Source organism: Cyanistes caeruleus, chromosome 2 (assembly GCF_971803275.1).
Source record: "Cyanistes caeruleus chromosome 2, bCyaCae1.hap1.1, whole genome shotgun sequence".
NCBI lineage: Eukaryota > Metazoa > Chordata > Aves > Passeriformes > Paridae > Cyanistes > Cyanistes caeruleus.
Genome location: NC_141702.1, coordinates 62,528,224 through 62,542,954, shown reverse-complemented (window position 1 = coordinate 62,542,954; position 14,731 = coordinate 62,528,224). Strand labels below are relative to the sequence as shown.

At 36.2% G+C, this 14,731-nt stretch overlaps 2 long non-coding RNA genes across 2 annotated transcripts; one reads left to right on the top strand and one right to left on the bottom strand.

Annotated features, from left to right (window-relative positions):
• Window positions 1–1,743: 1,743 nt before the first annotated feature.
• Window positions 1,744–2,711, bottom strand: LOC147654857 (uncharacterized). The gene is made up of 2 exons (XR_015282550.1): window positions 2,450–2,711; window positions 1,744–2,176 (listed from the first exon to the last, which is right to left on the bottom strand). It is a non-coding gene; the product is annotated as an uncharacterized LOC147654857 (long non-coding RNA).
• A 639-nt stretch (window positions 2,712–3,350) lies between these two features.
• On the top strand, window positions 3,351–11,696 carry LOC111927018 (uncharacterized). The gene is made up of 4 exons (XR_002863338.2): window positions 3,351–3,435; window positions 7,341–7,425; window positions 8,671–8,765; window positions 9,303–11,696. It is a non-coding gene; the product is annotated as an uncharacterized LOC111927018 (long non-coding RNA).
• The last annotated feature ends 3,035 nt before the right edge of the window (window positions 11,697–14,731 follow it).

Genomic DNA, 14,731 nt, shown 5'->3' with positions numbered 1-14,731 from the left:
AAAAAAGTGAGCCTTTGGTGAAGAATGGATGATGGAACTAAGAGCCAATGTGAGTAATATACTGTACAAATGTTAAAATTACACTTAGAATCTCTTTCTCCCCATTGCATGATTACTTACAGCTTGATGACTCAAATAATTTTTTATTACTTCTGGGTTTATTATTGGATATATTATTCTTTGGGGTGAGATCCTTGATCCTTGTCTGCAAATTGTAAGACCCACAAAGGAGTCCTCCAGATCTGCCAGTAATCCTGGCTGTATTACAAATGAGAGCCTTTGTCAGCTTTTTGGGCACCCTCTACTTGGAAATCATTCCCCTCTGAGCAGCTGGACACTCTCCATTTGGCATATCCATTTTGCAGTAATAATTGTACTTTCGGATCTTGGTTATGTCATCAAAACAAATTGAGAATGTTTTTGTTATTTCACTGAAGAATGTGACCCAGAGATGCTACACTTTGATACAGTCATCATCATGTCACTCAGAGAATCTTAAATAATGTCTGGAGAGTCCCAGCCTGCTAAGAGAAGTTGCAATGATGTGATTTGCTCAAATCAAGGGATAATTCAGAAGTAGTTGATGGTTGATGTGAAGTCTTCAGTTGCAAAATCCACATTTGTTCAGGTCATCTTAACTCTCACTGACCTTGGCAGTACTACAGGGGTATATTTTTCTCTGAGCTATTTTTAAATAACCACTCTAGTGAGCTGAGGACATGATTTTTAATAGCAGACTTACTGCCATACTTGTAATTTCTCTTTTTTCAAAAGAGTCTTTTAAAAAAACCAACCACAGCTATTGTGGAGAATAGTATATAGGATCCAGGACACTGTTTTTCTGTCCTTTCTCTGAGACTAAACAAAATACACTTCAATATTTCCTCATATACTGGAATTCTGAGGTCATGGAGGCTGCAGGAATGTCAGGTTATCAAACATGGGGGAGGACTGTGAACAAGCTCAGTTAGCAATTCCCTGTACATTTGAGACTAATCATAATATCCTGTATAATATCTATAGTATAATTAAAACAAAGGTTTGTTGGTTTTGGTTTTTTTTGAATAATGAAAAGTATCTTTTCCCCCATAGGTTTGGATGAGGATCTCTTTCCTCTGTATTGCAGGTGGATTGTTCACAGAATTACTTCCCAAAGAATATACTGAAAACCTTATTGCACTGGAACCCTTAAAAGTAACTACATGTTTCTAGGCATGTGCAGGATGTATGCCAAGAAAATCTACTGCAAAGGCAATGATTAGACGTGTATTTACAGATTGTTGTGAATTTTTAATTATTATCTTAGCACTTCTGTCAGATGTTTTATAGGATCATCTCTGGAAATTCTTACTATTCGACACTGCATACCTTGAGATTTAAAGAAGTGCACAAAAAGTACATTTGGCATTGCTTTGCACCCTAATATTGCTGAAAATAACTCAAGTTTTGACAATCACAGCTGATAATACAGTAGAGCAGAAAAAAATTATATATGGTATAAAAAGAAGTAGAGGAGCTAGAATAAATAGAATCAAGCCTTGAGAGGAGATGAAGAGTGCAAAAAATGTGAAAGAGATAAATTTAGAAACCTGACAGGCCATCAACACAACAGTATGGGAAGGAAGAGTGAAAAATGACACTTCGAAGATATGACCGCAACAGCCATAATAAAATGCACAAATGGGCATTCTTCCCATACAGTCTTCTCCTTCCTATATTTTAGCTCTATATGTCAAAACCATGTAATTATTGCAGTTAAAAAAAACCAAAAAAAACAAAGAAGAAAGGCTAGTTAAACTAAAACCTATTCAAGAATACGATATATCACTCTCCAATGGAGAATTACAGTGTGTAGCTATTTCATCTGAGTGAGTGAGAGTCAAAAGGGAAAAAATGAAATGAGAAGGAAATGAAGCTAAGTAATTGGAGGAAAAAGAGATGTCATGAATTGGAAATGAGTTTTGCTTTGAGGTGCTGACTCAGATGCATAGCTCTCTATAAAAGCTACAGTAAGAATAAAAATAGACCAGAATTTTAGTTATGAATAATAATAAAAGAGACTTTTATTTGCTTCATGTGCTTCAGAAATATCCAATTCTTCTGCTTATGAATAGGAAAATAGAAAAGCTGCGCATTCCTTCTTTCAGACTTTGAGCCTTAGCCTTAAATCTGAAACCTGTAAATAGAAAATAAAACATATAATACCAAACTTGCTTATTTCATCTTTATTTACAGCTATTCAGATAGATGACAAAAGAAATGAAATTTAGGTGGAAAAAGGGAGATCGCCTATATGCATTTTTTATAGAGATGATCAAATAGATAAGTACCAGACCCTTCCTTCAGGCTTCATTTAATAAATTTCTCAAAAAGAAGCAGTTCACATGAATGGTAAAGAAAATAATCAAATGCAATGTTAGGGAAACTGTTGGTCATGAATACTTAATACCTTTTGCTATTGTCTTCCCCATAGCAGGATTTATAATATTGCTTTTAAATTTGAACTACATTTTTGGACTTTGGTTCCTTTGTTTCTGTTTTCCAAATCTTTTCTCCTGAAAGTTCATTATTATTCTGTCATTGTGTGATATTGTGTCTCCAGCTTTTTTTCCATTATTGTTCAAAATTCCTTTTAGTATTTTTCATCTACTGTGTTATATCTCTGCCAGTTTTACAATCCTATTCACAGGGTGGATTGCACAAAGGATGTCAGGACAGATTCACCTGCACATGGTTATATTAGCAGGGATCACAGCTGATGGCACACATGGATTGTTAATGGAGAAAGTTATAAAAGCAGGGGAGAAAGGTAGAGATGAAGGGAGAGAGTGAAAAAGAAGGGGAGGGAGGGAGGGGGGGAAGGAAGGAAGGAAGGAAGGAAGGAAGGAAGGAAGGAAGGAAGGAAGGAAGGAAGGAAGGAAGGAAGGAAGGAAGGAAGGAAGGAAGGAAGGAAGGAAGGAAGGAAGGAAGGAAGGAAGGAAGGAAGGAAGGAAGGAAGGAAGGAAGGAAGGAAGGAAGGAAGGAAGGAAGGAAGGAAGGAAGGAAGGAAGGAAGGAAGGAAGGAAGGAAGGAAGGAAGGAAGGAAGGATTTTTAGTATTCAATCAGAAAGAGCAGCAATGAGATCCTCTAGCAGAGAAGAAATGAACATTCTCTTCTGAGGGTGCTCTAACAAGGCAGGTGATGGTGGCTAAGGAAGGAGGGTGCCTACAGACTTGTGCAAAAGTCCCTTGTCATTCTTACAAAAGTATCTAAGCCACTTCTTGTCAGGGCCTTTAATCTTCCTCAGAACTGCTCTGCCAAAGAGTTCATTGCTCCAAAAGAGATAATTATTCTTTCCTGTGGTTACTAGGAGGTCTTGACTTCAAAAGGCAGCAAAGCTCTGCATCAGTCCTATTGAGGAAGACCACTAATGTCTGGAGTGAAATATTTTCCAGGTATTGTTGTCTTTCCTTATTTGTTGATGCTTTTACTTTCCAAGTTGCCTTTTTTCCCCATCAGCTCCCATTGTATATCTTCCTTGTCCCAGAGATTACAGAATGAGGTTCACTGTAGCAACATATCCTTCCTGGGCTGGGTGCATCATGTGCACAAATGCAGACAATTTCTATGATTAGCAGAGAATGATAATATAATTGTCATTTGACATTAGTCAAACTGCCAAAAAAATATACATCTTGGGAGTTAAAACTGTGTTCTTATAACACTGCTTCAGATCTTCTCTACAGATACTTTCAGGATTACCCCTTCTTTTGAAACAGTTGGTGTTGGATGTGATTATGCGGACTTAAGCTTCCTGACAATTATTTAAAATATCAAATAAGGACAAGGGAGGAGGGATAGAAAAAAAAGAAAAGTGGAGTATTGTTTAGACTGAGAAACATTTTAGTGTTATCAAGTATTTTTACGCTATCTGGTAAGTGGAAATAACTTCTTCTTTGGCTGATACCTTTTCAGAGTATGTGTTTTATTAAAGATATCCAGTATAGCTGGATATTACAATGTCAACAAATCAGTCCCTCAGTGAGAAACACAGCTCAGAGACAAATTTTTATTGTCCCAAATAAGAGTGACAGAGCATTCTGAAATGTGAAGTCAGCTTATAAGCATTTGGCATTAAATCTAGTTACACAAAGCCTCCTTTCCCCAAAAATGAGGTGCTGGAACCCTTCAAAGTCGCAGTTCTATTTTTGGCTGACTCAGAGCAGGGATTTGAATTAATTTATCCTGCCCAGAAGAACACCTGAAAAAGCAGGCCATGAAGTCATTTTTATGCTATCCTCTTGTCCCATGAATATTTAAATAGGCTGTGCAGAATATCATGGCTCTGACAGAAAAGACTGAGGGAGAGCTACCTTTATCAAAATATTCGAGACTGCTTTATGTGCTGTGAATGGTCAGATCCCTACATCAAGAAAAGTCTTGACCTTGTGCATTTCGAAACTTTATATGAATCCCCTGAGCACTGGGTTATTAGACAAAAATGAAAAATTAGGTTACATTTTTTTCTTATCTAAAATGTTGTTGCTTTTGCTTTTTATTTCAAATATGCCAAAATAAAATATTCTGTTTCAGACTGAACAAAATATTTTGCACGAACCCCAAGTGACTAGGTTTTCTTTTCAGCAAAAAGGAAAAATAATTATACAAACTGGAATGAAAAAAATGACCCAAAATGAAATATTTATATTTCAATCCAGCTTTCAGATAAAAGCATACATTTCTTGAATGGTTCTAACACATAGGTCTGATTTGAAGAGCTGCTGAATATCTCCTCTTTAATTGACTTTAACCCAGGTGCCTCACTAAAAGCTGAAACACTCTGAGAAAGCTCTGAGAGTCACCTCTGGAACATTAAAAAGCTGGCGGTGCAAATGTCAGCAAGTTTAAGTAAACAAAGAGTTATGCTTATTTATAATAAAAAAGCTCAGCATAGTGCTTTTTGCTAGACTCAAGAAAGTATTCCAAGGTTTGGTTACTTCTTGTTTTAATTTTATACTTTAAATGAAGAAGGTTAATAATTCCCAAGTGAAACCATGGCTGGTAGCATAGAGTAAAAGTAAAAAAGAAAAAAGCATTGTGGCTTTTGCATTTTTAAACTAATTACTCAGTATTAATTCCACAGGCATCTGAGACAGGTGCTTTGCTGTGCTATTGCTATAACAGAGGAATTTGAATGTTAAAACAAATATATCTGTAAGATAAATTATACCTTCAGTTGTACTAAAAACAAAGTTTGATCCTATTGCTTTTATTCTATAATTGCACAGAAATAGAAAATAAATTATTGTGAGTGTGTCAGTGAAGTTTATTGCATATTGCTATGTCTGCTTAGGGGGACAAAAGTATCTCCCCAAGTATAACCTACTGGCCACCCTAAATCCACAATGTTTAAATGGCACTGAGGAATATGTTAAAAATTAGTAACTAAATTGTGGATAAATTAATGTAATGAGAAAATTAATAATACTGACACAGGAGGAGATTGCAAAGATGATAAGGGGACAGGCATAACTGCTGGGCATGACAGTAAAATTTAGGCTGTGTGAAGTAGATCTTTTAGCTTTTATGCAGGCTTATATACTTTATAAAGGACATGCATGTCTCTCCATGTGATACTTTGGTTACCCATTGTATACAAAGGAAGAGTTTTCTACTTACATTTAAATATGGAGAAGGGACTGAAGAGAGGATAATGCTTAGGATCTAGTCCTTAAAGCACTAATCTGTTTATCTAGTGAACATTTGCTTGTCTGTGGAGAGTGCTGGGAGGTGCAGATACTGCTGAGAAAGATTTGGGGATTCAGGAACACAAGAGAATTGATGCTAATGAAGATGACAGTTTGAATGCCTGGCTGCTGCATAAAAGCAAAGCACAACTGCTTAAATGTCCCAGGCTAAAGCCTTGTCTTACAAACTGTGTTGGACAAATATGAGACAGACTCTGCATGTGATATGATGTTAGCATCTCCAGAAAAAGTCTGAATAATTGAATCTAAAAGATCAGAGGAGAACTCCTTTAAAGTACTCATGACTTTGTGGATGACTTTGAAATGCAATCTGTTAGGACATAAAGTTGCATAAATACTTCTAATCAAATAGAGCTTGTGTATCTCTTCCTTGATTTTTCTTAATTAACAAAGGAAAATTGAATGAGGATTTTAATAAACCCCAGACTGTCTCAGCTCTTTCCTTTGTCCTAAAAAGGCAATCAAGATAGATGGAGAAAGTGAAGATACCCTCAGTTCCTTTGTTTTCCAAATAATATTTCCTTCATTGTATCTCATTTGGTTCCAAATGTTTGAATATGGATATTTTTTCTGGTGTCCTGTGTGATAGTTTTGATTTTTTCTGCCCTGCTACTTCTAATATTAGTCTTTCTATTTTTTCCCTTCCTCTTACCTTTTCCACTCCAAGATATTTGTTGGAATTCCTGAATACAAGAGCTATTTGGTTGCTACCTGCAGTTTTCACTAGTGGTACCAGATAATTTTCTCAGAACCTCTCTCCAGCAGTGTAGCCTTACAGATGAGGGGTATCACCTGAGGCATTACTGGTCCTCAGACTCACTAGCTGTGAAACATGCTAAGAAAACATGGCCTGAATCCTGAGACAACCATATGACATTTTGGGTGGAGAGGCCACTGGGAAGACTACATAGCTCCATTCTATTGCTTCTCAGTTAGAAAGAAAATACTTAGTTCCTGTCAGATCTCCCCTGAGGTGCTCATTACCAGGCAAAGGTAAGGATGAAAATGATGTGCAGTTTTTCTAGAAAAGTAAAAGATTATGTTCTTGATTATGAAATTTTAGACCTTGTTTGAAAAAGACCCCAGGCTAATCTTAAAATAAACCCCACAATCTTGGATAATGTTTCTATGGGTGAGCCTATAAGCTATGTCCCCTCATCTTTTCTAGTGTAGGTAACACTTACTGGGTTGATTTAAATTCTGTGGCTATAATTAATATATTTTTCCTTATCTCTTGTAACATATGTACAACTGAAGCATCATTTGACCTGGGGAGTCTTCTAACAGTTCATCTGCTTTCATTAAAGCTGCACCCTCTTGGGGTTTTCTTTCTGCTGGACGAAGGTGCAAATGGAATATCTATCTCCTGGTTTCCCTTATGTTTCTCATCACACCTTTTATTGCCATCTGTCTCTTTCTCTCCCTCCCTTCCACTTATTTTAGGAACTTCATTTTAGTTTTTTGTCGGAAGGAAGGAAGGAAGGAAGGAAGGAAGGAAGGAAGGAAGGAAGGAAGGAAGGAAGGAAGGAAGGACAGTTAATCTCTGGATTTACATTTCTGTGATTGTTTTTACTTACCACATTTTTTTCTAGATCCACATTGCTTAGTACCACAATATTTTCAAGACTGTAGAAGAAGGAATCAATACCGTACTCTTTAGGAGTATTCATTTTACAGGTATGTTTCCATATTGTGGAAATTCTGCATTTCTGTGTACTTCTCAAGGCTAACTCTAAAACCATAGAACTTGGAAATGTCCTCAAAAATCAGACAAGATTTGGAAATAATTTTGTGGTCTGTGTTCATGGCCCAGATACATCTTGATTATATATAAGAACAATAGGCCAAGTTATAGAACATCCTTACAATTTTTTTGTTTTTCTGCTTCCCATGTAATTTCTTCTGCAGCCCAGGTTTACTCAACATACAGAGGATTACAGCATTCTCTGCTTGAGATTGCTGAGAACATTTAGGCATAACCAGAGAAATGACATTCAATTTATTCATAACAAAGATGGCACTGTTACTGCTTTCTCTGCTTTTTCTAGAATTCCTAACCTTATTTGCACTTTTGGTGATCTGTGTAAAATGGTTGTTTTAGTCCAGTAGTTCTTTCCCATTCCAACTAGCCTTTCCCCTTCTCTTTTAGAGTCTCTAAAAGAACCTGCTTTCAAAAATAAAATCACTGAACTGGTTTGTAGGACATGAGTTTTCTGGTGTCAACCAGGCATAACACTACTTTTGAGTATGTTACTATTGCAGTATTGTTTATTTTGGATTTATGGCTGTTTCCTCACTGAAAACTTCAAAAGGTCAGTTTCATCTCAGTAAGAAGCAGGGAAACTGTTGAAATCTCAGTCTGGAAAAAAATTTTCTTGCCCATTTCTTATTTTTACATAAAATTTCTCCAGCTCTTAAGATTTTGGAGTCAACTAATCTGGGATCAAAAGCACAAATAACTCATTGACACAGTTATCGCTTCTGCTAAACCTACCAGATGTGAACCTGAAACCAGTGCATGAAGACCTAAATTAAGTTCTAGACCCTAAATTAATGTCAGAAAGTGAAAATTCCTGTTGACAAATCTGCATTATACTCTTGTCACCTTGACTTCCTCAGAGGTCAGGTGATTAATCACATTAAATTCAGGACCCCACCAAAACATAAGGAAAAGCCTCAAATCGTCATTATAATGGCTGAAAAAAATATATTTGAACAGCTAAAACAAGAAATATGAAGAAAAAACTGTATACATGGCAAATTATTTGGTATGACAGTATACATGTAACAAAATCATTATGTTTATATGTAGATTACAATGGCACAGAAAGAAATAAATTACCTCTGTTTTCTGTAGAATTTATATACATAATACCAAGAGTAAAATTCAAAGAAACACGTAACAAAGACATTTCTCTTTAGGTTGGGAACTTTACTTATTTTACAGAAGTTCAGAAATGAAGTTTAAAAAAAATCAGACATCTTTATGTGGGAAGCTGTGCTTCAGCTTAATCCAGGTATGATTATGATTGTAACATTTTGTCATCATCTGAATAAGGGGAAAGCATATTGGCTACTGGAAGCATTTCCTCTAATCTTTTGCCCTTGGAAGTCCCTGACTCCTCTAATTTCTGCTTAGGCTAACTAAAGCTAATATATCAAAGATGCTTATAATAGTGACTCATAGAGCAATCTGCTGCTCATATTCATTACTTATTCTAATAGCTGTCTTCTATTATAGTAAGTATTATACCTAGGCATATGGAGACTGCTGACCAAGAAAAACAAATATAGTCATCCATACAAAATGTTGGTATAGACTGCTGAGGTATGAATTCAATGCAGAATTAATTTTCCCATAATTTCAGAGAAAAAAATCAGTCCTTTCACCTGGGGGTGAAGAAGGGAGAGTCAGATGGAAACTAGCAGTAGAAAAGTGGATCCTGTCTAGTTTCTGCATAAGTATTTCATATTTGTACTAAATGAACATGGAGAAGAGTGAATACCTTCACTCACTGTTCTTTACCAGTAAAAATTGCTTTCAACAATTTCAGCCCCTTGAGACCAGTGAGGAATCCTGTTGCAAGGAAGATTTACCCCCAGTGGAAGAGGATCATGTCAGGAAACACTTAAACAGAGTCCAGAGTACCTATCAGGATGCACTCATGAGACCTGAGGAAGCTGGCCACTGTCATTTGCAAGATTAAACTCAGTTATCTTCGAAAGGTTGGAAAAGCTACAGACTGGTCAGCAGCAGCTGAGACTAGCTCAGCTGCTCAGAGCATGGTGCTGATAACACCAAGGTTGTGGGTTCCATCCCTATGTGGGCCATTCTCTTCAGAGCTGGACTTGATCCTGGTGGGGGAAGGTTAGAGTGGAAATCTTCCTGGAAGCCATTTCCAAATGTATAAAAGTCGAAAAGGAAATTTGGATTAGACAGCATGAGTTTATTAAGTTTTCTGCTTAACCAATCCAACAGCTTTCTATTGTATAATGACCAGGTCCGTAGGCAAGGGCTGACATGTAGCTGACATCATTTATTTTGATTTTATTGAGGCTTTCAACATTGTCCTCTATAACGTTCTTACAAGCAAAAAGACGAAGTACAGAGTAGAAAAATGGACAGAGATGGACTGAATCAGACAAGAAAAACAAAGCCAAATACCAAAGTATGTAAGACAGAAAAGCAGGCCTAGAAACAAGGAAACTATTATTGAACTGTCAGGCTCAAAGGCTGTCAATCAACAGAATAAAGTCCAGCTGGAGACCACTCACTAGAGGTGTAGCCCAGGGATTTGTAGCACAGGAATTCTGTCTGAGTGGACACTAAGCTGCCCAAGAGACACCAATGTACCCTTGCATCAAAATTTGACAGACTCTGATTTCATTAAGAGAAATCTTTCCAGTAGGATGAAGGAAATTATGATTCCTCTCCACTTTGCCTGGGTGAGACTTATCTGAAATGCTAGGCCCAGTTTTGAGCTTCCCAGAGAAAGAAAGACATGTTGTGAGTCCAGGAAAAGGTTACAAAAATTTAGATATTGGAGATTCTGTCACAAAACAAAACAGAGAGATGGCTCTGTTCAGCCTGAAGTTGAAAAGACTCAGGGGGATTATGTCAATGTAAAAAAATACCTGACCAGAAGAGGATGAGACTATTAGTGGTGCCCTGTGCCAAGAAAAGAGGCAATAGCCACTAATAGAAATAAAGTTACTTCCCTTTAAACATTATAAAAATGTATTCTGTAAATCAAATTAGAATATGTTTACTGAAAACGAGGTCATATTCAGGTTTTCCAGAGAGGTTTTAAAGCCTGCATCCTTGGAGATATTAAAACCTCACCTGACATTGGCCTGATGAACATTTGAGAAGAGGATTGGCCTAGATAATCTTGAGGGCTTCCTTCCTGTCACAGCTGTTTTGTGATACAAGAACAATATCCATCTTAAAAACAGGACCCTGAGTCTTGTTAGGTCTTGTATGGGCATATACATAAGGCTTTGATCCCAGCTAGAAAAACAGTTAAAATCTAAATTTTATTCAATGCTAATTTTAAAAAGGATATTTTCTCAGGAGATGTTTAGAATGTAGTACAAATAGTTTGAAGTTTCTGGGATCAGATTAGCAAAATTGTACAGGAATTCCATAGAAAAAATGCAGCAGATAATGGTCTGTGGTGTTTTTCTGCTTCCTGGTTTGATGTTAGACACCGCCTTAGAACTTTATCACATGTTAAGAGACCTTTGTCTTCTGTCTTCTTTAAGCCAACAATGCCAGCTTTCAGAACTGTTGAATCTGAGACCATCTTCTTTTTCTACAGTGTCCTTCACCACTTCCCAGGATTTAGTAAGCTTTACTTAACAAACTTCCACTGCATAGAAAGGCTTTTACTACACATTTATGTGCCATGCATATTTCTCTCTGCCTTTTTATTTTTTTTTTAATTTTTTTTTGCTTTCCCTGAATGATTATATTTCTTTTATATAAAAAGCATAATATATAATCCAGTCTGTTTCCCCTTTCCTTCACACACACACAAAGTCTTCCTTCCTTTTTGAGTGTTTGAAAGCAAAAAGTAATGTATTCATCTGAACAGCTGGGTAACTTTCATGCTACATGCAAATCAGTTTAAAAAGTAACAAACCTCGGGAAAATGCAACAAAAACCTACAATAGCTCAAATTGTAGTTCCGATACAAATCTCTCACTGTTCAGAAAATTGTGTTCATTGTCTTCTATTTTTAGAAAATTCATTACAAGAACTTAAAAAAGGAGATGTACTCTTCTGCATTGTAGCATATTCAGGAATTCCATTTTTATCCTGTAACTCTATTCATTTGGGAACATGCAGTGAACCAGCAGGACGAGGCTCATTTCAGAAACATGGCAAAGTAGGACAGTGTCCTACCAATGACAAAGAAAAAAATAAATAAACTTAAAGAGGCACACTTCCAGTTTTCTATTGACTTGTGTTCTTGTTTTTATAATACTGTAAAATGTATCCTTTTTAAATGAGCCCTGGCTAGCAAAATTAAACTGAACATACAAATACTGCATTTTAATGCACAAAGTTTGTTTCTCATGTGGAAATACACATGGAGTATGGACTTTCTCCTTGGAAAACAAACAAAAGGAAATAAATATTACATATACTGTAGTTTGGAATGATGGATTTAAATTTGTTCTCATTATAGTATTGGAAATGTTGCAATTTCCCTGAGTTAATGCCAGTGTAATTTGAATATGAATTACAATCATGACAGGTCAAAAAAACGAGGCTAATCTGCCAGACATTGCTATTAAGTAAAGATTTTACTGGGCCCAATTAATTACTCTCAAAAATATTTGTATTTTCTAAATAAATCCAGACACTAGGAAATGCTAAGCTTTTTTTTTTGTTTTTTTTCCTTTCCATTATTTTCTTTTTTTTTTTTTTTAAGAAAGACATTTTTGCATCCTCCTCTTTTTTCAGAAAGTAGCATAAGAATTCTGAAGGGGAAATCAAGATAATCAGGTCTAAGTGTTCACAGTACAAAAATATACCCAGGAGTGCAAATTACCTGGTGAGATTTTTCTAATTATTAACCCTTTCAAGTGTGACACTTCTCATAAGTGTAGCTCTGTTCTTCTAGCCAGACTTAAAAAAAACAGCACCTATTTTGGTCACTGCCATAGTATCCAGTTAATAGTAGTGGCAAGAATGAAGAATTTAATATCTTTAGACTTTTGAAATACAGTTAGTACTTGTTTAAAGAAATGTGTGTTTTAATGTTTGATTAAGAAATACATTTACCAATGTCATTAGGTTTCTGCAGAGAGAGATTCTGTCCAGGTGTATAGGAATGAAGCAACCAGGTTCTTCCATCAAATTTGACTTGTTAAAGTGATCAGCTGTGGCTTGTTCAGGGCTATAGCCTTTCAAAAATCTGAAACCTTACCTGCTGATCCAGCCAAAATAAAGGAGCAGAGAATAACTGGGACAATGGTAGAAACCTATTTGTTAATATTTAAATAATTATTTTAAAAAGTAAGTTAATCATTATCACTTTTAATGAGTGCTGTATTTTATCCACTACAAATAGTGTAAAAAATGTTCACTGTTCAAACTTCATCTGTGAGCTTTGCATCAAAATGATAGAACATTTGGCTTACAAAATTGAAGAATTGGACTACATTTCTGTTTTTATCAGAAGCCATAGGATCTTCTGATTTATATTATCTTTCTGCAAAAAGTTTTTCAACAGAATTCAGCAGAATGACTAGTCTGGAAGAGACCTCTGAAATCATCGAGTCCAACCCATGCCCTACACAAAAAACTTGACCATGGCACTGAGTGCCACATCCAGCCTTTTTTTTAATATGTCCAGGGATGGTGACTCCACCACCAATAGTCTGCTCAGGCAGACTATTCCAGTACTTTATCACCCTTTCTGTAAAGAACTTTTTCTCGATGTCCCACCAGTATTTCCTTTGGTGCAGCTTGAGAGCGTGTCCTCTTGTTCTGTCAGTTACTGCCTTTACTCAAGTTTGCTTTTACTAATAGGCTAAATTTAATGTTATTTAGTTTCACTAGATGGGTTAGATATATTTTCAAGAATTATACCTGCAGTGTTTTTTATTGTTTTATGGTTTTACCGTCAAATTTCCCGTAACCTCTGTGTGTCTGAAATGCTTTTTATTACATATCACCACTCATTTCTCTGGCAAGACTGGCAATCTGACTTTCACAGATGCCAAATACAGGTACAGGCTCAAACTGCTGATCTCCTGCTTAAGACTTTTTGTTAGAGGTCAAGTCCCAGATGGAGACTTGTCATAGATTGACATCCTCTGCAGAGCAGACAGTGTTCCATAGCATGGACACAAATTCAGGCAAGCACAAATAACAGTGGGATTTTTTTAAACAAATTCAAGTCAGTGGCATAAGTTTCAATTTTCATGACTTGTACTGCAGTTTAGGGATAACCTAAATTATTAAAGGTGTGGTTTATGGAAATCCTATTTAACCACCTTATGATCATATATGTTTTGGTAGCTGTGTTTGTTTTTCTTGTCCTGAGGTGGACACTTAGCTGGACTCACTCCATCCACATTCAGCATTACTTGAGAACAAATTAAGGATCTACATATTCCCCAGCTTTCTCCCTCTTTCACCTTCTTCAGAAAACAGTGAAAAGACATTACATTTCTAGACAGTGATTCAAGTCTATTACTCAAGGTATTATTTTATTACCTAAAATTAGGCTGGGGAAGATCAGACCTTGTTGATTAAGCAGCAAGAGAGGTGGTCCTTTAAAAATAAGCTGCAGGTGAGTGACAAACTACATGGTTATTCATTATATAATAACAACTGTAATTAGTCAGAAGTAGAAACATGATACAGTTCAGCAAAACATTTTGGGTTGGAAAATAATATTTTGGCAAGAATCTGCTTAAAGCCAGTGTAATTAAGTCCACTGTAATTATTGCAGTGGTATTGCGCAGGATCATGCCTAAAGACTTTTAAAGTAGTAGTGCATGCTCAGTCACAGGGGAGTTCTCACTTTGTTGAAAAATAAATACACAAAGTTCAAGACATTCACCCTTCATGGAGAGATTTTTAGACATGACAAGGCATATCACCATTCATTAATATATATGCGCATGAGACCAATTGTCCTTTGAAAAATTCGATTTTCTCCCAAGAAAGGAAAAATTTGCCAAAAAGATCCTCAGACCACTAGCTTAGATGTAGACTATCAGCTTCAGATGTCTCTATACAAAGTGAAATGCATTCAACAATAACTGGTTGTACCCCGAGAGCTTATAACCTCGGGGAATTTAAAGGCATTTAGAAGACTTGGGCTCCTGATTCCCACAAGTTTCTAGCTTCTATTCATCATTGTACTCTGAGAATACCTTCTAGTGGTCATAAAATTAATCACATTGGATATGTGCTGAATGATCTCCCAGATCATAACTTTTTGTTTTTCAATATTATCAA